This window comes from Pelodiscus sinensis, chromosome 5 (assembly GCF_049634645.1).
Source record: "Pelodiscus sinensis isolate JC-2024 chromosome 5, ASM4963464v1, whole genome shotgun sequence".
NCBI classification, from domain to species: Eukaryota; Metazoa; Chordata; order Testudines; family Trionychidae; genus Pelodiscus; species Pelodiscus sinensis.
Window position 1 is genome coordinate 50,918,555 of NC_134715.1, and position 23,102 is coordinate 50,941,656.

The 23,102-nt window shown below is 45.4% G+C and overlaps 1 protein-coding gene across 1 annotated transcript in view; it reads right to left on the bottom strand.

Moving 5' to 3' along the window:
- The window catches only part of JADE1 (jade family PHD finger 1), a 274,830-nt gene that overhangs the window by 151,939 nt on the left and 99,789 nt on the right, over nt 1-23,102 (bottom strand). Inside the window, exon 3 of the mRNA XM_075929965.1 lies at nt 7,055-7,153. The gene's annotated coding sequence lies outside the window, so the exon portion shown is untranslated. The remainder of the gene's footprint in view (nt 1-7,054; nt 7,154-23,102) is intronic.

Consider the following 23,102-nt stretch of genomic DNA (forward strand, 5'->3'; position numbering starts at 1 on the left):
GCCACTGTGGTGAAACAGGAACTATGGTCAGCTCTCCCTGGGGACACGGTAGGTGAAACCCAGCCCCCCTCTACAAGGCGAGGTCCATGTGTAGGGAACAGGCCAGGGCCCCTGCATGACACCTAGCTGCTGCTCCATGGTGCGCAAGGCTCAGGCGCACGGTCTCTGGGCTCCCTCTCCCCCCACACCTTCCATTCACATAAGGGGAGCTCTGTGCTCTGTGGAATGCCTCGGGGGTCCTGGGTAGGCTCCTGGCATCCTTCTCCTCCATCAGGGATGGGGCCCTCTGCCCCAGGTCGATCATCACCCGGGGGGCATGGACTGCGTGAGCCCCCAGGACGCGGTCCAGGGCCTCAATGAGGGCAGGCCTGTGGGTCGGCCCCTGGCTGGGAGGCCCCCCGAGTAGGCCTGCTGCAGGTCCTTTATTTTGCAATGAAGCTGCTCCTGGGTCCGCATGTGGCATCTGGTGGCCAGGCTGGAAGCCATGCAGTTGTAGATGGCCACGTCCCTGTGCCTAGTGTGGAGATTGTAGACATTGGAGGCCTCCCCGCAAACCTCAGTGAGGTCCATGATCTCTGCATTAGACCAGGCAAGCACCTGCCTCTTGCAGCCCTGGGCAGGCACCTGTGAGCCGCCAGCCTGGTCCTGGGTCTGGTCCTGAGTCTAGATGTGTTATTTTGAATTAGTTTATTTCAAATTAACTAATTTGAAATTAGTTAGTTCGAATTAGTGCTGTACTGTAGACATAAGAGAGCTGGACTGTTTGGGGTCAAATGGTCCTGGGAAGAGGGGGAGGGCTGGGTGGCAGCGGGTGGCTGGCTGATCTTGTGCCAGGTGCAGGGTCTGCTGGCTGGGTGCTGGCAGGCTTGCAACTGGCACAAGCACTGTTGCCAGACCGTGCCCCTTTAAGGGGTCCGGGGCTGGGAGCGGGGCAGAAGAGTTTCCCTGGTGGTGCCCAGAGTGGCCACCAGGGCAAGCTGGGAAGGGCTAGCCTCCCACTAGTTCAAATTAAGTGGCTACACAGCCCTTAATTCCAACTAGGCGTTACTCCTCGTAGAATAAGGTTTTCCTAGTTCAAATTAAGCACTCCGCTATTTCAAATTTAATTTTTGAAATAGCGGTTTTTATGTACAGCCGCTATGAAAGTTAATTCGAACTAACGGCTGTTCGTTCGAATTAACTTTGTAGACATACCCTTAGCTACCTTCTACTCTAATTCTGGCATATGAGTGCTAAGTGAATAGGGCTGGCTAGCCTCAGCCCTCCCTGGAGTTTAAAAGGGGCAGATCACCCTGTCACAACATCAGACCTGCCCTCTGTTCCACACACTAACTTTCCATAGAAATCTGCATCAAGTTCAAAGTGTTGGTAGGGTTGCCAGATGGTTTCAACAAAAATACCGGACACACTTAACATTACATCACAAGCTACATTACATCTTATTTAGAAAATACCTGACATTTATATTTTCTCATTTATGTTTTCTCAATTTGTTTCTCAAACAGAAAGCTCAAATACTGGACTGTCCAGTTCAAAACTGGAGACCTGGCAACCCTAGGTGTTGGCCCTTATTTTCAAAGTACTCTGTGGTCTGGGCCAGGATACCAAACACATGAAGCTCCTAGATGAAGACTCTGGTTAAAAACTTTGTTCCTTATGTACAATGGAACTTCCTACAATGAGTCCACATAAATGTATCTATACTTACCTTTGTGGAGACTTAGCTTTCCCTAGGGTAGGTCCAAGCTTATGGAATCAACTCCCACAGGAACTAAAGCCCATCACAAAACTCACCATTTTCTATTCTAAGTGTAAGGCACCATCCTTTGACCTTGCCTTCACTAACATATAGCAACATGTCTAATATATTAAAAAGTTACAATACAACACACTGCCCTGCATATACCTTCTCTTAGGTGGGGAGGATAACAGAACAAAAACATAGTAGAGTTTAGTCATGTCATTTAATTTTCTACAGGAGGGTACTCAGATACTTTGGTGCTGAGCACAGTATAAGAACCTCTATAGAACAGAACTTGTATTTTGAAAATGCTTTTTTTCCAATGGAGCTTTTACTTGTTGGCTAATTTCTTGTAGGTGTCACAGGAAAATGGAGCTACATAATAAAAGGCAGGAGCAGTCAAGTAGCCAGAGCTGTGAAAAACAAGATTTGAGAAACCTTAATTTCATCTGGGGAAAAAGCAGGGAGCCATCGAACCATAAAACTGGAAAAGACCTCAGAAGGTCATCAAGTCCAGCCCCCTGCTCTAGGCAGGACCAATTCCAACTAAATCAACCCGAACAGAGCTTTGTAAAGCAGAGACTTAAACACCTCTGGGGATGGAGACTCCACTACTTCCCTAGGTAGCCCATTCCAGTGCTTCACTACCCTCCTAGTGAAATAGTTTTTCCTAATATCCAACCTGGACCTCTCCCACCACAACTTGAGACCATTGCTCCTTGTTCTGCCATCTGTCACTACTGAGAACAGCCTCTCTCCATCCTGTTTGGAACCTCCCTTCAGGAAGTTGAAGGCTGCTATCAAATCCCCCCCTCACTCTTCGCTTCTGCGGACTAAACAGACCCAAGTCCCTCAACCTCTCCTCATAAGTCATATGCTCCAGCCCCCTAATCATTTTGGTTGCCCTCCGCTGGACCCTCTCCAATGCGTCCACATCCTTTTTGTAGTGGGGGGCCCAGAACTGGACACAATACTCCAGATGTGGCCTCAAAGCTGAATAAAGGGGAATAATGACATCTCTGGATCTGCTGGCAATGCTCCTCTTAATGCAACCTAATATGCCATTAGCCTTCTTGGCTACAAGGGCACACTGTTGACTCATATCCAGCTTCTCATCCACTGTAACTCCCAGGTCCTTTTCTGCAGAACTACTACTTAACTGGTTGTTCCCCAGCTTGTAACTATGCTTGGGATTCTTCCGTCCCAAGTGCAGGACTCTGCACTTGTCCTTGTTGAACCTCATCAGATTTCTTGTGACCCAATCCTCCAATTTGTCTAAGTCACTCTGGACCCTATCTCTGCCCTCAAGCGTATCTATCTCTCCCGCCAGCTTAGCGTCATCCGCAAACTTACTGAGGGTGCAATCTCTCCCCTCATCCAGGTCATTAATAAAGATATTGAACAAAACCGGTCCTAGAACCGAACCTTGGGGCACTCCGCTAGAAACCGACTGCCATCCTGACATCGAGCCGTTGATCACTACCCGCTGAGCCCGGCCTTCTAGCCATCTTTCTATCCATCTTACTGTCCATTTATCCAATCCACATTCCCTTAACTTGCTGGCAAGAATATTGTGGGAGACCATATCAAAAGCCTTGCTAAAGTCAAGGTGTATCACATCCACTGACTTTCCCATGTCCACCGAGCCAGTTACCTCATCATAGAAGCTAATCAGATTGGTCAGGCATGACTTGCCCTTTGTGAATCCATGCTGACTATTCCTAATCACTTTCCTCTCATTCAAGTGCCTGAAAATGGATTCCTTAAGGATCCCTTCCATGATTTTTCCAGGAACTGAGGTAAGACTGACCGGCCTATAGTTCCCTGGATCGTCCTTCTTCCCTTTTTTGAAGATGGGCACTACATTTGCCTTTTTCCAATCATCCCGGATTTCTCCCGATCTCCACCACTTTTCAAAGATAATGGCCAAAGGCTCCTCAATGACATTTGCCAACTCCCTCAGTACCCTCGGATGCATTAAGTCCGGACCCATGGATTTGTATACGTTTAAGCTTTTCTAAATAGTTCCTAAAGTGTTCTTTACCCACCACAGGCTGTCCATCTTCATCCCATCTTGCGTCACTTAGCGCAGAAGTCCAGGAGCCGACCTTGTCCGTGAATACAGAGGCGAAGAGAGCATTGAGTACTTCAGCTTTCCCCACATGATCTGTCACTAGGTTACCTCCTTCATCCATTAGGGGCCGCACACCCTCTCTGATCACCTTCCTCTTGTTAACATGGCTGTAGAAACCTTTCTTGTTATCCTTCACATCCTTAGCCAGTCGCAATTCCATTTGCACTTTTGCCTTCCTGATAACACCCGGCAGTCTCGAGCTATACCTTTAAACTCCTCCCTGGTCATTTGTCCAAGTTTCCACTTTTTGTAAGCTTCCTTTTTGTGCTTAAGTTCACAAAGGATTTCCCCTGTAAGCCAATCCAGTCTCCTACCATGTTTGCCTCTCTCGCTACGCGTCGGGATGGTTTCTTTCTGTGTCTTCAATATGGCTTCTTTAAATAACTGCCAGCTGTCCTGGACTCCTTTCCCCTTCATGTTAGCATCCCAGGGGATTCTGCCCATCAGATCTCTGAGGGAGTCAAAATCTGCTTTTTTGAAGTCCAAGGTGTGTATTTTACTACTCTCTTTTCTTCCTTTGGTCAGGATCCTGAAATCTACCATCTCATGATCACTGCTTCCCATGTTGTCACCCACCTCCACTTCCCCTACTAGTTCCTCCCTTTTTGTGAGCATAAGGTCAAGCTGCACATGGTCCCTGGTCAGATCCTTCAGCACTTGTGTCAAGAAGTTATCCCCAACATTCTCCAAAAACTTCCTGGATTGCCTGTGTGCTGCCGTATTGGTTTCCCAACAGGGGTGACAATTGTGGGGGTGATTAAAGTCCCCCACAAGAACCAGGGCCTGCGATCTGGAAGCTTCGCTCAGTTGTCCGAAGAAAGCCTCATCTACCTCATCCACCTGATTCAGTGGCCTGTAGCAGACACGAACCACAACATCACTGCTGTTTGCTCCTTTAAACTTAACACATAGACTCAACAGGTTTTTCTCCCTCTTTATACTGGAGTTCAGAGCAATCATGGTGCAACTCCTCCTCCTTTTCTCCCCTACCTGTTCTTCCTGAACAGTCTATACCCTTCCATGCCAGCGCTCCTGGCATAAGAGAGATCTAAAGAAGGAAATAGCATGGTCAGAGACAGGCAAACTGTGTCTGTAGTTTAGCAGATTCTGGATTTATAAAATAATCCTAGAATCATAGAATACTAGGACTGGAAGGGACCTCGAGAGGCCATTGAGTCCAGTCCCTTGCCCTCATGGAAGGACCAAAGTACTGACTAGACCATCCCTGACAGACATTTATCTAACATACTCTTAAATATCTCCAGAGATGGGGATTTCACAACCTCCCTGGGCAATTTATTCCAGTGTTTGACCACCCTGACAATTAGGAACTTTTACCTCACGTCCAACCTAAACCTCCCTTGTTGCAGTTTAAGCCCATTGCTTCTTGTTCTATCCTCAGAGGCCAGGCAGAACAAGTTTTCTCCCTCCTCCTTATGGCACCCTTTCAGATACCTGAAAACGGCTATCATGTCCCCCCCTCAGACTTCTCTTTTCTAAATTAAACCAACCCAATTTTTTCAGCCTTCCTTCATAGGTCATGTTCTCTAGACCTTTAATCATTCTTGTTGCTCTTCTCTGGACCCTCTCCAATTTCCTCACATCTTTCTTGAAATGCAGTGTCCAGAACTGGACACAATACTCCAACTAAGACCTAACCAGCACAGAGTAGAGCGGAAGAATGACTTATGTCTTGCTCATAACACAACTGTTAATGCATCCCAGAGTCATGTTTGCTTTTTTTGCAACAGCATCACACTGCTGACTCATATTCAACTTGTGGTCCACTATAACCCCTAGATCTCTTTCTGCCGTACTCCTTCCTAGACAGTCGCTTCCCATTCTTTGTGTGTGAAATGGATTGTTTCTTCTTAAGTGGAGCACTTTGCATTTGTCTTTATTAAACTTCATTCTGTTTACCTCAGACCATTTCTCCAATTTGTCCAGATCATTTTGAATTATGACTATACTCCAAAGCAGTCGTAACCCCTCCCAGGTTGGTATCATCTGCAAACTTAATAAGTGTACTTTCTATGCCAATATCTAAATCGTTGATGAAGATATTGAAGAGAGACGGTCCCAAAACAGACCCCTGCAGAATCTCACCACTTATACCTTTCCAGCAGGATTGTGAACCATTAATAACTACTCTCTGAGTACGGTTATCCAGCCAGTTATGCACCCACCGTATAGTAGCCCCATCTAAGTTGTATTTGCCTAGTTTATTGATAAGAATATCATGTGAGACCGTATCAAATGCCTTACTAAAGTCTAGGTGTACCACATCCAAAGCTTCTCCTTTATCCACAAGACTCGTTATCCTATCGAAAAAAGCTGATTCGTTTGACATGATTTGTTTTTTTACAATGTTTGTCTTTGAAATGAACTTGTTCCAAGTACAGTAATAGGCATTTTGAGAAAATATTTCCAGGGGAAGTTCCTCTGCTGTAACCCTTAAATTCAAATTACACATGCTGGAGACTTGGTTGTGTTATCAATATGCTTTTTGTAATTTTCAGGAATAAAATGTAATTATTTCTAGCAATGGGCAATTTAATTTAAGTTTGACCACTTTTCTTGTTTTCTCACTTGGCTGCAATCAGAAAAAAGGGTTTTTTGTGTATATGGGAACTCAAAAAATAAAGATTCTCCATTTTCTCCCATGGAAAAAATTATTTAGAGAGCCCTTTGTTAAAACATTGGCAGCACATCACTATTGCAGGTGCAACCAGGCAGTTAGATGCCTAAGTGCTATAAAATACATCCACACTTATTTCTAGCACAAAATTGCAGACACAGCTTTAGAGATACCTTTTCAAAATCTAGCAAATTGTCTCCTTTTACTGTGTCCTCAAAATTTCCTTTAGTGGTACACTTTTTTTTTTAAAATAAGAAACGACAATGAACCAACATTGCTATTGGCAAATTAAACAGACAGTACAGCACACTTTGATACTGTTTTATTGTTTCCCTTTTCAGTAGCTCAAGGCATTCCAGAATTCAATGCACCAGTGACATCAGAATCACCTTTGATTCACATGGTTTAGGGGAGAAAGTCTGTTTTGTGAAGAGCAGGTAACTCTGTTTCTTCAACTTTGACCTGATTACTAAACTATATATTATAAATATTTGTATTCCATCACAATATATAGATAAGAATTGAAAAAAAGCATGCTTACCTTATCTTCACATATAGACACACTCACACATCCAGTGATAATTGCTGGTATCACAAGCCACATTCATTGAAGCAAACATCAGTATCTGGAGAGCATGAACTGTTAAAGAAAAAGAACCAATTATCTTTACCAAGAGAATGAAGGAGATACATTGTTACTCTGAGAGCCCCTCAATTCCAACCGGCAAAATGTTCACTGTACTAAATAGCAACTCCTATCAGGCCAGATAAACTCACTATACCCAACTTTTTTTGGGGGGGGGGGGGCTAAAAAGCATGGGCTACGTCTACACTGGCAGGTTCTTGTGCAAGAACTCTTTTGCGGAAGAGTTCTTCTGCAAAAACTCTTCCAGAAGAGAACGTCTACACTGGCATGTACTTTTGCGCCAGAGTTGTGCTTTTGTGCAAAAGCATCCATGCCAGTGTAGATGCTCTTTTGCGCAATAAAGCTCTGATGGACATTTTAACCATAGGGCTTTTTTGCGCAAGAAATTCATGTTGCCTGTCTACACTGGCCTCTTGCGCAAAAGGGCTTTTGCCCTTTTTACCCCTGAGCGGGATCAGCAGAGTTCTGGCGCAAGAAGCCCTCATTTCATACAGGAGAACATCAGTTTACTTGCGCAAGAACACATGGCCAGTGTAAACAGGCAGCAAGTTTTTGCACAAGAGCGGCCACTTTTGTGCAAGATCATGCCAGTGGTAGACACACATGCATCACGTGATATCCCTAAAAGATTTATGTGATACTGATTCTCAATCATTTTCAGATGTATGTACATATGAGATATAAGGAGTTATGTGATGTACTGAAAATAGATTTGTTGAGTCTTTGTCCCAGGCACGTTAACAAGATAGTATTGCCAGAAAGGAATGTATAGTCACCTGTTTGCCTTGGTTCACATGTAAAATAAGCTTAGTAAGTCAACACAATAGAAACTCATTTGCATACTAAGTTAACATGAAGCCAATATACCAGGATACACCACCATGGTCAATGACTTTGGGAAATATGAAAGCAAAAAAGATACTCTTTCATACTAAGACTGGGAGCAGTCATAGAAGACCCCTTGAGGATGCTTCCCAGTTTGCTGACAAAGCCGCTGATACTCGGCTCCTTGCTCTCTAGGGCTTCTCACCACCCTGCCCTAATGAGCCTGGTATCCCACAGCCAAGTCACAGAGCTGAGATGACCATTCTCCTTCTCTCCCCGCCAAGAGTAATGCAGACATCAAATCACTGTCCCCGTTCCACCACTATGGAGTGGAGTGCTGGGTGGATGGGCTGCATGGCCCTGGAGGGCTGGGCCGTTAGCACCCAGCTCCTTTAACACATAAGTGTCGGGACGGTGGCATTGCTCCCAACTTCCCTAGCCCCAAAGCACCATGTGGGCAGGTGGCCCTCAACACTCCCAAACCCTGGAACACCAGTTGAGTGATGTACCCTCTCCTTCTCTACCCTCTTCTCTACCCCTAGAATCCCAGCTGGGCAGGAGGCCTCCAACACCCTCAGATCTGGGTGGCCCCCCAGACCTCCTCAACCCCAAAGTGTTCTGGAATTTAATAAGGAGGCAGATGGGCAGCACAAACACCAGCTGCCCCGAGTCCCTGGCCAGAGTCTTCCACTAGCCTCAACCAGAGTCCTGACCATAGGGCGTGTTGAACTGTAGAGTATCAACAAGAAGTAGGAGGGGTCCTGGGGCCTGAGCCACACAGAGCTGTTTGGGAGGCTCACCCTCCCTTGGCCTTTGGTATCTGCTACCCAGGCTTTTTTTTATATGTAGACATTTCTTACCATCATTATCCTTATTCACGCATTCTCTCAAATCTTAACCTTTGAAAATAAACTGATGGATTGTTTTCACTATAAATGTATCTCAGTGCTGTGATATTATGTGCAACTTATATCTCATCTGTACATACATCTGAAAATGATTATAAGGATCAGTATCACTTAACCCAGAAGTAGGGAACCTTTTTTGGGTTGGGGGCCACTGACCCACAGAAAAGTCAGTCAGGGACCACACACAAGGGAGAAGCAATAAATAAACAAACAAACAAAACCTGCACTGACTGGCTTCCCAACTGAGGAGAAAGAAACTGCCCACATTCCCCTTGCCCACAAAAGCCATGGTGGGGGAGGGTAGCCTAGTAGATTTTGTGTGCTCCAGCCCTGCGGTGGGGCAGTAGAAGGACTGGAGCATCACCGCAGGCTCCCTAATGCTAGGGGGACTCTGAGCCTTGGGGGCCAGATCCAGCCCCCAGGCCTGAGGTTCCTCACCCCTGACAAACCATTTAGGGATATCACACAACTCTTTTTTGGGGGGGGGCTAAAAAGCATGGAAGTAGTATGCTTGGTATAGTAAGTTTGTCTGGCTTGATAGGAGTTACTATTTATCTCAGTGCTGTGATAGTATGTTGGAGGTGATTCTCAGCTGACCAAGACAAGCCGGCATGTGTACTGTTTCTTTAGGAACACTTTACCTAGTAATTTCTGCCAGTGTCCAGTGGTTAAGGGCTGGACACTACAGGGGACTGCTTCAGGGGGGCTTGAATGCACCTATTATTAACACCTCAAAGGCAAAGTAGGGGCTGGCATAGTCCAGAGGAAATTGTTTGGGTGGCTAACAGACTTGTAGTGTTGAAGCAGACATCCAGTTAAGCACATGCAAACCTCCCTCTTGCTGGCGGATAGCAAGGTAAATGTCCAGGGCAGCGTGGTGGGGCAATTGCCCCACATTGTCCAGAAAGGGTTAAAGCAGGCTGGAGGGAGCCTGTGCAGAGCCCTGGCCCATTAGGGAGAGGCTTTAAAGGAGCCAATTAGGGTGTAACTTGCTGGGTATAGGAGCTTCACAGCAGAGAGTAGTTAGTTAAACCCAGACCAGGGAAGATGCAGGACAACAACTCTGCTCCCACTGACTTCATGGGAATTTTGCAGTGCTATCTCAATACTGAGCTATTTTGAAAATCCCATTCTACAATTTAGACCCTCCACTTACACAAACTTACATGTATGGCTAACTTTACCCATCTGACCAGTTCCATATAAATCAGTAGGACTATTCTCATGAGTAAAGCTATGCAGGTGCATAAGCATCGGTAAAATAAGGGCTTTAATAATAACCCACTTCCGAATCTAGCCACTGGTAACGTGATAAAACCCATGGAAGTCAGATCAGACCCTAAATAAAACCAAGAATTAACAACTGAAGATGTATAATTTAAGACTTACAGTGAACCCTCGTTTATCGCGGTAGATAGGTTCCAAACCCGACCGCGATAGTTGAAAATCCGCGAAGTAGGGACATGTATATTTAACATGTATACAGCGAGCCCTTGCTACTTCGCGGTTCGACCATCGCGGATTCACGTATATACATAATGTAATGAAAAAAGTCCGCGAAGTCGTGAATCCGCGATGGTCGAACCGCGAAGTAGCGAGGGCTCACTGTACACAAAGGATTTGGTGGTAAGACAGGGGGGCAGAATTTTACTTTGGTGGTATGCTGGTTGGGGCCACCAGAGCAGCTGCTGGACTAATTTCCCAGAACTACCAGCAGGAAGTGCTGAAGCAGTGAGCCAAACTTGTGACAGTCAGGAAAGAAAGCATTGCAAAAAGCATGAGGACAGATTGTGGCCTGGTATTGCGCAGCCACACAAGATGTCCACACACAGGCACATCGTTCTACACAGCAGCTCTCTTGCATGCACAGAGCAATGGAGAGTGGGGGGAGAATAAGGACTATGCACTTAGTATTTCTCCTCCAACCACCATGCAGTTGAGAGAGTCAGGGAATGGGAAATCTTCACACCAACCCTGAATGTACCAGCACAGCTGAGCCAGACATGACATAGTAGCAATGTGCTTCTGACCAGGCCAGTAATACATTACTGCCTCCCAGAGAGCAATGGGATGAGCCACTTCCTACTGAGGGCTGCCTGGGTTGCAGCACACATGTGCAGTGCCCCAACACAGGGCTAGATATGCAAAACAAGTACCCCATTATTATGGATTTCCCAATAATGCAGTGGATAGTGGGGTATGTTTTATAAACTATAAAGAGTCAGTGGGCTGGGACCACAAAAAGGAATTACTGGATTCTGTTGCTCAAGGATAGGGGAGTGGACTAGTCAATTGCATCAAAATATAAAATGAACCAAAAATTCACTTTCATAGCTAAGGATGTTAGATACTGTTTATTTTAATAGTCATGTAACCACAACAGTTCTTAGTGGTTACACGGTTACTAAAATGCTCCCCCCTGTTGGGGTGGGGACTGGGCCATAGCCTGGCCCCATTCCTGGGGAGCCCCCTGTATCAAAGGCAGCAGCGCGGGGTGGCAGGTGGAGCCAGTTCACAAGGGGCACAGGTTTAAAAATTGGCTCCCCATGAGGACCAGCTCCTGCCTCTCGCCTGTGCTGCTGCCTCTGTGTCAGCAAATGGAACCAGAATGCTCGGGGAGCTTGCTTAAAAGCTGGCTCCCTGGAGGCACTGTCTCTGCCTCCCTACCCTTGCTGCGCCTCTAATACAAGAGGCAGCAAGTGTGTGTGGGGGGGTGTCCATGTATTAGTTTGAATTAACTGATAAACGATTAACCGATAAGATAGGGTGTAAGTGACTATACGCTAACATCCCTATTCATAGCAGACTTCTTGGAAAATCCATATAGCTTTTTATATAGTCTCCATTAATACAGTATTTGAGTGCTTCCCAAGTATTTCAGAATAGAAATAGTAACCATAGTATTTCTTTCTTTCTTTTTTCATTCACTGCCTGTAGGAGAAATAGCTTGATTTGTGCTTTGTATATGTGTGTGTGCATGCATGAAAGATGGAGAGCAAGTGAGCAGAAAAGCACAAACTGAATAAATTAGAGATTTGCATTTAGTTCCAAGGTAAGTCCAGGATGATTGCCTCCATCCTTTCAGTCTCTTGGATGTGTGACAGGAATATTCGATGATCAACTATATTAAGAACTTCAGAGAGGCTCAAAAGCATTCACAGACTAAGTGCTAGAAAGGACCACTGAAATCATCTAGTCTGATGTCCTAAATAACACAACCATAGTATTTCACCATGAGATTCATGCATCAAATCAGCAACTTCTGGTTGAGCAAAAGCATGTCTTTTAGAAATACAACTGATCTTGATTAAAAAACGTCAAGTAAAGGAGAATCCACCACATCCGTAGGTAAACTGTCCCAATCATTAATTGCTCTCACTTTAAAATGTGCACCTATTTGTAGCTCAAATCTGTGTAGCTTCAGCTTCTAGATACTGGCTGCTTTTATGCCCTTTTTCCTGTTAAAGAGCCCTCTCAGATAAATCTTTTCATCGTGAAGGTATGCTTGGGTATGTAGGTGCTTCCCTTGCACAGAAACCAGTAGCGATCATCCAAAGCAACAAATGCCATGGCCCAAAGCCTTTTCAACAAGGATCTAGAATACTGGCAACTAACAAGTGACACTGGAGATGGTTATTTTGGTACCTTAATTTGCTGAGAACAAAGGAGATTGGACACCAAATTGTAGTTGAGGAAGTTACTCACCTTGTGCAGTAACAGCGGTTCTTCGAGGTGTGTCCCCCCCTGTGGGTCCTCCACTTTAAGGTGTCAGGCTCATCCCACACTGCAGATCAGAGGTTCATCAGCCGTGGTTCAGCCGGACCGTGTGCGCGTGGTGGCGGCGCATGCTGTTCGCGCTCCTTGTGAGTTTGCACGTGGTCCGCTTCCGCCAGTTCCTCCTAATTGGATCACTCCTGAAAAATATAAAGAAGAGACTCCGAAGCAGGGAAGAGGGTGGGTCGTGGAGCACCCATGAGGGGACACACCCTGAAGAACCATCGTTACTGCACAAGGTGAGTAACTTCCTCTTCTTCGGGTAGTGTCCCATGGGTGCTCCACTGTAGGTGAGTACAGTAGCCTCGTCTATGGAGGTGGGATCGAAGTTAGGATCTGGTTGCTGTGGAGAGCACTGCAGAGGCCAGCGTTGATTCTTGAGCAATAATGCTTAGTTAATGTAACCAAGGACCAGGTTGCCATACGGCAAATGTCTTGCATTGGGATGCCTTTAAGGAAGTCCATTGAGGTAGATGTTGCCCTGGTGGAACGAGCATTAATTGAGGTAGGTATGGGCCTGTTGTGTAATGAGTAACACGTTGCAATATATTTTACAATTAACTTAGAGATCCGTTGTGAAGACAGTGATCGGCCCTTGGTTCATCTGAGCATAACAAGAATCATTGTGACTGGCAGAAAGGGCGTGTCCTCTAGAGATAAAAAGCCAAGGCTCTACGGACATCTAAGTTATGTAAGCGGGCTTCATGACTAGAGGTATGTGGTTTAGGATAGAATGTTGGGAGTAGGATAGGCTCATTAATATGAAATTCTGAATTCACCTTTGGTAAAAAGTTGGGGTGAGATCAAAGTATTATTCCCAGGTCGGTAAAGAGAGTATCTGGCACGTTGGCCAAAACAGCAGCCAGTTCCCCAACCCATCGAGCCGACGTTATAGCTAGGAGGAAGGCAACTTTCATAGTGAGTGTAGGGATGTCACAGGTAGCTAACGGCTCGAACGGTGGATAGGTTAGGGTGTCCAACACTAGCTCCAGATCCCATACAGCAGGAAGCTTTCTGCGCATGGAGTATAGATTTGCTAGGCCTTTCAAAAGGTGTTTGGTCATTGGGTGAGCAAATATTGAAAAACCTTGAATTGACTGTCTAAATGCAGAAATCGCCAAGAGATGGACTTTGATGGACGAGAATCCCAATTCTGAACGGTGCAAGTGAAGAACATAGTCTAGAATATGATGGATTGGAATGGACATTATATCAAGGTTATTGGCTAAAGACCAAGAATGGAAACTACGCCATTTATAAAGGTAAGTTTTCCGCATGGAATCACATCTACTATATATTAGTACTTGCTTCCCCTCTTGGGAGCAGAGGATTTCTGTTCTATGGAACCAACTAGGAGCCATGCCGTTGTGTTGTAGCCAGTTGATTCGGGAGTGTTCCAAGGGCAGTCCTGGTTGCATCAGTAGGTCGGATTGCTTCAGTAACTGATATGGGGGTTGGAGGGACATTTGCAGAAGGAGGGGAAGCCATGTCTGTCTGGGCCAGAACGGAGCTATAAATATGACTGTGGCTCAGTCTTTGGCTATTTTCTCCAGTAGCCTCAGAAGAAGTGGAACTGGAGGAAAGGCATAGAATAGATGGTGACTCCAGTTTATCAGAAATGCATCCCCCAGAGATTTCAGCCCGAAACCTGCTCTGGAGCCGTATTTCGGGCATTTTGTATTGAGATGTGTCACAAAGAGGTCTATTTTGGGGTATCCCCATCATTGAAATATGGAATGGGTTACCTCTGGGTTGAGTTCCCATTTGTGTTGGGGAAAAAAATGTCTGCTTAGGGCATCGGCAATTGTATTGTCCTTGCCTGGGAGTTATGTGCCTACAACAGTAACTCCATGGCGTATACACCAGTTCCATAGTTTCGTGGCTTCCACGCAGAGGGACTTGGATTGGCACCACCCTGACGATTGGTGTAATAAACCGTGGTGATGTTGTCAGTGATTTGAACCGTCTGGCAGCGAATGTTTGGTAGAAATGTCCTGCATGCATTGAGTACTGCCCTGAGCTCCAGGAAATTGATATGTTGAAGGGCCTCTTGTGCATTCCATTGACCTTGAGCATACTCACCCTCGCAGTGAGCTTCCCAACCTGGCAGAGATGTGTCCGAAGTAATTTAAACCATGGGTTGTGGATGGTGGAACGGAACACCAGAGAGCATGTTGGCAGGAGAAGTCCACCATGTTAGGGATTGTCGTACCATCGATGGTACCGTTACTAGTCTGTGTACGTCCTGATTGCCAGGGAGATAAATCGAAGCCAGCCAGTGTTGGAGGCATCTGAGGTGTAATTTCGCGTGTCGTACCACGTATGTTGTGGCGGCCATGTTTCCCATGAGTTGCAGACAGGTAAGTATTGGCACCTTGGGACCGACGGAAAGTGTCTGCATAAGGCTCTGTATTTTGTGGAATCTTTCCAGAGGAAGATAGGCCTTGGCTGTTGTAGAATCTAACCATGACCCAACAACTCAAGGGATCTTTGCGGTATGAGTGAGGACTTTGGGATGTTGAGTACAAGGCAGGTCTAAAGTAAGTCCCTTGTGACTGTAGTGGCATGAAGTGTGTGATTGTAAGTGTGGGCCTTGATAAAACAATCGTCCAGGTACGGGAATATCATGATGCCCTGGTGATGTAGATACAAGGTGACCACTGACAGTATCTTGGAAAAGACCCTGGGCACTGATGATAGGCCAAACAGATGGACCTTTTATTGAAAGTGCTGCATGCCTATGACAAACCATGAGGAGGCATCGGTGTGCTGGGTGTATTATCACATGGAAATACGCATCCTGCAAATCAAGGGACGTGAACCACGCATCCTGCAAATCAAGGGACGTGAACCAATCTCCCGCATTTATCGCAGGGAAGATAGAAGCTAATGTCACCATCTTGAATTTGTGTTTCCTGAGATACCGATTGAGACATCGAAGGTCCAGGATAGGCCTCCATCCTCCTGATTTCTTCTCAGTGAGGAAATAATGAGAATAAAATCCTTTGCCCTGGAATTGTTCTCTCCACTACCCCAATCTCTATGAGTCGTATGACCTCTTGCATTAAGAGGGCGTCATGAGACGGGTCCCTGAAGAGGCATGGGGTTGTGGGGGAGGTAGGAGGAAGAGACAGAAGATGAACCAAGTATCCTGAAGTTATCAGTTCTCGGACCCAATGTTCTGTGGTGATGTCAAACCACCTGAGTTGATAAGGTCTTAGACCATGGGTTCCCAAACTGGGGGCCATGAAGAAATTCCAGGGGGGGGGCGCGAGGCGGCCAAGCGTCTCCCTCCATCAAGTTTTGCTGCCCTGTTCAGTTCCTTTTTTCCTTTTTTTTTGGCTCAACAAGTTTTGCTGCTATGGAGGGCGGGGTGGGGGGGGAGGAAGGCCGTGAGGGTTTTTCAAAAATCAAAAAGGGGGAAGTGATGCCAAAAAGTTTGGGAACCACTGTCTTAGATGATGGTAAAATAACTTCTGTGATCCCGGGAGATGTTAGTGGAATGGTTCACAGTCCCTCAGTGGGACCATCAAACTGACTGCCTGTTGTTCTGAGGATTGGACGTCCTATTGGTCTGCGGTCTGTGTTTTTGTTGGCGGGGTCTGCCGCACTGCTGTCGTTTGTATTGTCCATATCTGGGTCCAGTAAATGAGAAGCGCCTCTGTTTATAACAGGGCGTGTAATGCTTGCAACGATAAGGTAGTGTATACATGGCTAGCATTCTTAAAGTTGTTCTGGAGTCTTTGCCCGAGTGTAGAACTTGATCAGCCTTTTCGGCAAAAAGACTGTCTATTGAAAGGAAAGTCTTCGACTTTGGCCTGTAACTCCTTAAGCACTGAGGCCAACTGCAGCCATGACGATCTTCTCATGACCACTGATGTTGCCGTGGCATGAGCTACTGCATCAGCAATGTCCAAGGAAATCTGTAAGGCCATTCTTCAGGCTGCGTAGCCTTCCTGGACCACTGATTTTAGGATTTGCCACTTGTCCTCAGGTAGATGTTCTACTAATGCCACTAATGTTGAATAATTATCAAAGTTATGGTTGGAGAGGCATAATTTGCCATCCTAATGGTCAGGGTGGTGGAGGAGTAAACTTTCTGTTCAAAGAGGTCTAGTCACTTGGACTCTGTGTCATCAGCGGCATTTTTGTATTGCGGTGTCTTGGCTCTTTGTTGGGCTGCATCAACAACCAATGAATTCGGTTGTGGGTGCATGAACAAAAATTCCATCCCCTTTGAGGGAACGAAATATTTCTTGTCTGCTCTCTTATGTATGGCCTGGGAAGAGACAGGCATCTGCCAGATGTCAGCCACGATCTCCAGAATTGCGTCATCCAACGGTAATGCCATTTTTTAATTTTTGTGACGGTTGAAGATTTTTTAGGAGGCAATGCTGCTTCTGTTGAACCTCAGTCAGTTAAGCTTCTTGGGATTCTGCTACCCTCTTAAAAAGGTCATGGAATTGGTGAATGTCATCTGTGGGAGAAAAGTCACCAGGAAAGACTGCGTCGTCCGGCGAGAAAGAAAAATGGTCCATTGGAGACTGGGCTTGAGACCAAGTCTGTTCAAGCCCAGGTATTTGTGCTGGTTCTGGTTGTCAGGGAGGGAGAGGAACATCTCCAGACAGTGTAGGTGGTCTTGTAGGAAGTTCTGGTGGCGTTGGTAATCTGAGACTGCTATGAGAGCATCATTGGTAACATTGTGGGGACCTCGAGGAAGAGTGTCCTGAAGAGTTGCAATGCCAGTATTGATAGTTGCGGTGCTGATGGTATCTGTCATGGTAATAACACCTTGGAGAATAATCCAGTGACTATTTCCTTCCAGAGTCATAACAGTACCTGGAATACGAGGACCGTGTGGGTGATCGAGGAGAACGGGATCTACGCATGGCATATGATGGTGAACATGAACGACTGTGGTACCGTTGTGGAGATGGCGAATACCATGGTGAAGGCCTATGTTGTTGAGGCTTGAGTGGCGTGACTTTCCTGCTGTAGTGGCACGGAATACACAGAGACTGGCGACCGCGGTAAGGGAGAGAACAGACAGACTGTTCTGGGCTCAGGGAAGGTGTTATTAGCCTTCTGGATTTTTGTTTAACTTTTCCCCGCACTGATGACGGATGTGTCGCAGAGTGAGACCTGTGCTGTACCAGTGCCGCCAAGAGCCCCGTGACAAAGTCTGCTACATGCCGTGTCAATGACTCAAGGGCACTCCACACTGATATACTCGGTGCTGTCATGGCAGTCGACGCCGATGTCGGCGTGAATGAGACGCTCTGTGACGGTGCTAGAGACGGCACCAAAGGTGGCAGTGCTGGAGACGGTGCAGCAGTAGCTGGTGCGGCAGTAGATGGTGCTGTCGCAGATGCAAATGTCAGTGCCGACACCTCCTGCCACCGAGAACCCGGTCGTCGGTGCCGATGGCTTTCTTTTAACGGGTGCCGGGGCAGAATCAGGTCTTGGGGCTACAGCTGGTACCAGAGTTGCCTTCATATGAAGGGAAGGGCTTGGTTCCGATATGCTGCAGCTTGACTTGTGCCTGTTAGCATGCCGAGGTATCATCGATCCCAAGGTACCCAGCTTGTCACCCACACTCTTGCACGAGGTCGATGAGTGCCAGAGGGGTGACTTTTTGCCCAGTGTTGGAGTCGAAGACATCGGCGGTCTGGGTGGCTCAGTATCAGCAGGCTGCAAAGAAAAGAAGCATTTTTAGCCGCATCTTGTGGTCACATCTGGCTCAGGCAGTTAGCTTAGAGCAGTGTGGACATTTGAGGGATATGACCCTCGCTCAAGCACTTAATACACACTGAGTGTCCATCAGACACTGGCACTGCATTGCGACACTCCACGCACTTCTTGAAGCTGGGGGATCCCGGCAAATTGACCTGAACAAAGTACGAGGAGAAAAAAAGTTGTTTTGAAGTAGAATGAAGTAATTAACTAAAACTATAACTAAATAACTATCGACTATTGGCTAACTATTTATAACATTGTACAGATTTCGTTGTCACACTGAGGAGAAGGGGTTCGCTCCGCCTGAGACCATCAATGTTTAAGGAGGAACTGGCGTGAGTCGGACCGCACGCAAACTCACAAACAGCGCAAACAGCACACACCACTGCCGCGCATGCACGGTTCAGCTGAACCACGGCTGACGAATTTCCAACCTGCAGTGCCAGAACGAGCCCAACACCTAGAGTGGTGCACCCACGGGGACTCTACCAGAAGAACAGAAGGTCCCATCCAAAAGTGGTTTCATTGGTTGGACTACTGCTTTCTTTAGGGTGTGTGGTAGAATCTCAATTGAAAAGACGGTGTTGATCATCTGTTACTCTGTGGGTTCGCTGCTTGTTTAGCATCTAGATGGGTAAAGTCACAGAGAGTGGTCTCAACTGCAATCAATGCTTCCATGGCTTTCTTACGAGACTGGTCAAAGGTTTGCAAGGCATTGTTTTTCCTCTCAATTATTTAAGAGTGTCCTATTAGGATATCTATCATATAAGAGGATAAATCCTCACAACAAATGGTAACTGGTTTTTGAAACTGCGTAGAAGCTCCCTGTGTTTAGGCAGCAATGTACAGACATGGTGTTCCAATCTGTATGGTAAAGAGCATCTCAACCACCCTCATGGCAGTAGCACAGCTTTTCAGGAACTCTGTGACTGTTGGTAAGAAAACACATTTTCCATCAATGCTGTGTGTGCTTCCTCACTTCTTCTATCACAGGTTAATTGAAAAGCACGGTGGAACTGTGGAGGGAGAGAAGCAAGTGATTTAGAGCAAGAGGTCTTGCAGCACTAGTAAAATCAATGAGTGATTTTAGTTCTTGGCTAATTCTTTTATTTGCTAATATCTTGACAGAGCAGTCAACGAAACTAACACAGCAGAGTACAATGAACCATTGTGCCTCCTCCAAGAAAACAACATCTCAGGATAGTACCTATATACCACAATGATGACATGATTAGAAAGGGAGAGAGAGGAGTAGTAAGGGCAGTTTGGAGGGCAGGGATTACAGGAGGACTGGGGAGGAGCTTTGCCTACCTTGTTAGGTGAAGGCCAGCTGCATATATGAACTGTTTGATACCTATATGAATCTGATCTCTTAGAAATTCTGCTATTAGGGACATCTTTCCATGTTAAAGATATGGGCCTGGAATTTTGTCAAATGCTAAATGAAAATCAGCATGTTAAAAATGCAAAGAACAATATGGATCCTCTAGGTCAAAATTACTGTTACCTACTGTCAGCTGCTTTTAAACTCCATTAAAAGTTTTGGAAAGTTGACAAAAGTATTCAATCCAAGCACATTAGTAACATGGTTAGAGTTTGCCAGCAAATTAATTATTTTTCCTTACATTGTGATGTACTGAGCTCTAGCATATTTGGTAGGGGAAAAAAAAAAATCAGATGGGCGTTGACAACTCCATGTAGGCCAAGTTTTGGCTATGATATAGTCCAACCAACATGATCAAACCCTGAAAAATGAATTTTGTGAATCATAGAAATACAGGACTGGAAGGGATCTCAAGAGATAATCTAGCCCATCCCACCGGCTGAGGCAGGATCATGTATTCTCAGGTCAGCCCTGATAGATGTTTGTGTAACCTGTTCTTATTAACCTCCCATGATGGGAATTCCACAAATTCTCTTATAAGCCTATTCCAGTGCTCAACTATCCTTACAGTTTGAACATTTTTCCTGATATCTTACCTAAACCTGCCTTGCTGAAGATTTAGCAGATTACTTCTTTGTCCTATGATCAGTGGGGACATGAAGAAAAATATATCTTCTTCAATCACCATATTCTTTATATCAGCCCTTCACGTATTTCAAGTCTTGTCAGAATAAACCCTCCCCCTGCAAGTCTTCTTTTCTCAAGACTAAACATGCCCAATTTTTTAAATCCTTTCCTCACAACTCAGATCGTCTGAATTTTGTGTATCACTGAAACACTCCAGAGTCAAATAAAAATCAAGATGTAGAAAATAAAAGCAGTGATAAACCACTTTAGATCCAGTCAGAAGTGCTCCTTTGGTGAGTTCAAATGGCATCATAAAATTTGGAGAATTATACTTAAACTGACAGGGATCAAACAATGTGACAAGAACCTAAGTAAACTTCCCTGAAAAAGAGACGTTCAGCTTGATACATTGTGTAATAACTGAAATATGAAGCATGAAAAATTAGTAATTGTAACAGTCAAATATTTTACAAACAATATTTTATTGTCATAAACCATTCTTAAAAAGTGAGTGTACTAATGTCCTGAACATGCTCATATTGAGATGCCTTTCTAAAGTTTAGTTTGGTCTTCTCATTAGTATTTTCTGTGTATTCATCAACAATACATTTAAAAATTATTACGGATTTTAGTGTTTGTGAATGGGGCCAAACTATAGCTCTGGAAAACAAACCGTGCCCACAGAATAGGTACAACATGCCTAAATTTAGAGTACGCTTCTCCACACCACTAACAGTGGACTTCATTTCTGACCTGGAGAGATCAGTTTAGAGTAAAAGAAGAGTTTTGGTTCCCATGTTCACTAGGTATTTGACATTTCTGCTAAGACACCCAGCAAGAACATCCCCAGGGATGTTTTATGTTGTAGGTAACTGTCTATGAAGAACTGGACTGAGAACACAATTCATTTTACATACGTACCCAGTCAAGCTTAGTCAACTTTACAATAAAGAGATTGGATACAAGTGTCATGTGCCCCCCAAATGCCATGTGGGGGAGGGATAAGGGACCAGCAGTCAGTGGGCCGAGATGTCAAATCCATAGGATAGCTCATCCAACTGCCCTGAGCCTTGTGTCCTGGGGCTCCCTGTGGGGACCTGGTACCAGCCTCAGGAGTTGGGCCTGTGCCCACGCTCACTGGTGGCAGTGGGGGGAGGCAGAACAACCCAGCCTCAGCCCAATCCAATGTGGCTTGGAGCCCAGGGAGCACTCAGAAGAGAGGCCTTGGTGGAAGGGATAGAATCTCTACCTCTCCCCATACCTAGTGGTGGCAGGAAGCAGAAATACACTGTTGGAAGCCAGAGAAGTGGAGCAGGTTGGGACCAGGTTTCCCATTTCTTGTTGCTGCCACCAGTGAGTGGGGGGGACCCCTGCTGCCAGCATCAGGTGCTCGGATAGCCCCCCAGGCTGTGCTGCTTGGAGAAGAGGACTTGGGGGAAGAGGTAGAATGGATGTGGAGCAGGGGTGGAAGGAGGGTAGGAAGAGGAGGACACAGTGAGGGGGCGAGTGCATGGGCTAAAGGGTGGAGTAAGGGCATAAAGAGGCAGGACCTTCTCCCTCAGGCGAGGGCTGGCACAAGGAGGAGTCACATGGCCAGTGTTGCCCTTATGTCCCTCCCCAGCAGTCACCACTGACTAGACAGTTACTATCTTTAAAATTATCTGGCCAGAATTGGAAACAGTAAAAACAACAAGCAATAGGAGGGATTACTTCTAGTGCTGTACTGAATACAAAGTACCGTATACAACATTTCCCTTCCCCACCACGATATTTTCAGCTTAAGATACTTCACTAAGAATTTTTCATTTGAATCTTTACCTTCAAAGATATCCTTCAAGAGACACAATCCTCTTTGTAGGAACAAAACAAAAATGGCAGCGGGGAAAGACTTCAGCCCCATTAACTACATTGCAAACAGTTCCTGATCCGCTTACATAAGTCACATAAGTCACTGAAGAAAAATTCACCACTAACAATACATTTCCTAATTTATGAGTTATAAATGCAACTTTAACTTTGTGTGAATAAATTTCTAGCATTCATTCATTTGATGAATAAGCATTGGGAAAACTATTCCAAGTTGCCAACATGAGAAACCAAGCCTGATAAGCTGATTACATGATATCTTTAAATTTAGAGCATTGATCTCATCAGAGACTGAAAGGGCTATTTTTACTGCTACTTGCACTTGATTTTCAAGCTTACACAATGGTCATGGGGGCTACTGCACTGAAAGGGTCACATTTAAGAAAATTTACTCAGGCCCAAATTGACAGTGTTTCATTAAATGCCATGAATGATTGCACAGACAACTTCAAACATTAGCAAAAATATTGCTCAAAGATGTTTCTACAATGATAAAATGATATACAAGCTAAACTGAGTGAAAAAATGTCACTTTCCTCAGCATCATGGATCTGCTACACTTGCCTGCCCCACACTTTTTCCTAAAGCAGATGTCAAGGAGAGCTACACACACAGGACCGCGTAACAACACTTGTAGTGTGGTAAAGAAATCCAGAGTGCAGACTGAACAGGAACTATTTTGCCTTTCATCTTGTTAACATTTTCTACTAACAGTTGAAGACAAAGAAAAATGCTTTGCATTATCAAACTGCAGCTATAAAAACATTACACTTGTGCATACAGTAGCATATGTATTAGATCATCAACATAGACTCCTAGGTCT